We start from the raw sequence: 3,210 nt of genomic DNA on the forward strand, positions 1-3,210 counted from the left end.
GAATATATATCTTTTGAAAATTAAGACTAATCCTTTGTTCGAATGTATATGTGCGTCAAGTGAAGGACTAAGGGATCGAGTACACATTCTTGTGCACTGGTCAAGCCCACCACAAAAGATCGATAAGATTATTCGTCATGATTTACTAACGTTTAGTAAATATGGTTATACTTACAAGTTTAAGTATAATTCTGAAGCTTTGGAAAAGTTTCAGTGTATGACAGAATGGAGAAGAAGAATCAAATAAGGCAGGAAGATAAAAGTTTCTCCAATCTGAAGAGATGGGAGAGTGCTTGAGTATCTTGTTTATGATTATCTTAGTGATTATGAAACCATATCACAATTGATCCTCTAAGGATACCTTAGTTCATTTGTTTGGCTAAGGAGAGGAATCATGAATTGGTTAAATGGTTAAATCAAAAGATAAATCATACTTCGTTCCAAAAAAAATTCTTAGAGTCATACTCCAAGATTGTAAGTTGAGTGACATATCTCAAAGAAGGTTATTAACACTAGTCAAATGTAAGAGTAAAAGGTTTTCTACTCTTGTACATTTGAAGTTGGTAAGTTGTGATTTTTGGATAAAACAAAGACCAACTTAGGCCAATTGTATGAAGTGTTTGTCATGATAAAGAGTTTGCACTATCTCTTGAATATTTGGCGAGAGAGTCTTATACGTCAAGAGGACAGTGGGAGTCTTAAAGGTCTTGAAAGTTTCAAGAAGTAATCAAGAATAAAACATGTATTTCATCACTAGCACACAACTAGAGGTTTATAACCTATCGTGTTGACATTTCTGTGTCCATTCTAGTTAAGTTGGCAATAGATTTGAGTTATACATGTTCTCAATTGTTTGCATAACAACCTGGAAGCAATACTAGGCCCTTGTGCTGACGGGTGGCAAGAAAATGAGATTGAACAAGTTCAGTCCATTTGAGTTTGGATTTGTCACTAACGTTGTCTTTTGACTATTGTTTTGACAAATCCACATGGATAGGAACACATACACCATAAAATCTAAGTGTTATAAGGTTTCTCTTGGATTCATGAAAGTGATGGTGAGGAAACGCTTTCACTAAGAATATTTTAAGTAGATAGCAGTTGTGATATTTGCATTCTCATATAGTTAGTGGAGCGTGTGTGGTTAACCGGCACACTAACTAGTGAGAATTGAAAAAGGTCTAGAGAAACATGTGAGCTATCTAAGGAAAGGTGTATGATTTTGATCAAGTCTTATCAAAGCATCTCCATTCAAAAATCTGAACTTTGGTAAGAAAGTCAATAAAGTATTGATTTGAAGAAGTCCGGTTGCTTTCTGGATACACGCCAGAGCTAGTAGGAGCATAAGTGTTATGCTAATAATCATCATGTTAGTGGGAGCATGATTATTATGTTAAGTGTTGCAAGCTAGCAATGTTAATTATAGAAAACAAAAGTTTCAATTCGGGTTTTAAAGGTTGTTTTGCTATAATTAAGGGAGAGGATTTTATACTTCATTCCAATTCTACAAGCTTAAATTGATATTTTAATCAACTTTCGTCAAGGATATATATGAATGTTATATTGGAATGGTTCAACATAAGGAAACTCCATATATGTTGCGTTCTCAAAATTCAATTATGATTACGGCATATCTCTTTATAGTTCGAATTGTGAGAGCATGGCAAATAAAAATTTTATAGCATGAATCATGTCCCATATGCTTTGGATATAGGTTCGACTACATGTGCTATAATATTTATCCATTCTAAATTTTCCAAATGCTTAAGGCATTAAGAGGGAAAAAGGAATAGAACTGGATATGACTAAAATGATTAAGCAATTGTCGAGGACAATCTGAGGTTTACCGAAGATTGGTTACTCATGGACAATCGGAAGTATAGACTAAGGACCATATTGACAAATTCTAAAGGAGGCAACTCTTATTCAGAAATGATAGTCAAAATGGCAATATGGAATTTTTTCCATAGGTGGAAGTTATTCTTTGAATCTGTGCAACATTAAAGAACTTAATGCAAAGAAGTATGTTCAAAGGAATGTACTTTGAATTTGAGACTTCATTTCCATGGAATTGCTTTCCATTGGAATACTCTGTAATGTCTATTGCCAAGTCTTTGTGACTTCTATGCATAGTCATTACAAGGGGATCATTGCAAATAAGTTTAGAATCTAACATATTATAGTAGATGGCAAGAGTTTGGTATTCTTACATTTGCAATAAGGATTGGAATTTTGAAACAAACATCATTGGAATATTGACAATTGATCTATTTCACAAAGAGAAGACCATATGTAAACATTGTGTGCATACTTTGAGTATGTCATAGCCATTGTTTGGACGAACATAGTATGCATGCTTGGTACATGACATGACTATTGTTTCAATTCAAGTATTAAGTTGATAAATCGATACAATGAATAATGAGTAATCAATATGGTGCTTAGATAAAAGAGTTTCTATTTACACTCCAAGTGTTGAGGCCATACAAAATTAGTATTCTTTCTGTGTTTCACTTTGCATGTTTTGACATCCAGAATAATTAGATCATTCTTCCCGAATAATTAAGTAATTCAAATCATCCCCAGACGGTCATATGTTGGAAGTAGATATGAATCAAGACTGTCATGAATCTGGCTTGTAAGATTTGTCTAATGTGCATTAGACATAGCAAGAGTTGCTACAACATTCATGAGTGCTCGTAAGTTCTGAGTATTGGATTCTACCCACGCTCATTTGAATCACTTCATGGATTTTATCACGAGTGAATCATGAGACGATAATATCTTTTATTCTTCAAACCTAGAGATATGAGTTGTTGACTATGAGTTGGTTATATATTGATTGCACGAAAACAAATTGGTAACTTGATGTTATAAAACGTGCCTTTGTGTATTATTCAACAAGTAGTCAGTACAACCATATGAGTCGAAGTTTATCTATTCCTTTTACCCTTAATGGGATAAAAGCGATATCTGTGGGCCCCTCGATGATTTAGTGATGGCACCCCTAAGTGCTTCGCCAAGCCTGGACTGATTTGATTTGTTCAATTAGTCGGTCATCATAAATCGGAAATCGGGAGACAACAAATGGACATAGAGAATGATTATAATCCATGTCTCAGTCCATATCATATCTAGAATGGAAGAATATATGATAACTTATCTAATGGACGCGTCATTGATTTGTTCAGAATTTGGCAGCAACTTTTA

The sequence above is a fragment of the Lactuca serriola genome, chromosome 4 (genome assembly GCF_051521515.1).
Source record: "Lactuca serriola cultivar US96UC23 chromosome 4, Lser_US96UC23_V15, whole genome shotgun sequence".
NCBI classification, from domain to species: Eukaryota; Viridiplantae; Streptophyta; class Magnoliopsida; order Asterales; family Asteraceae; genus Lactuca; species Lactuca serriola.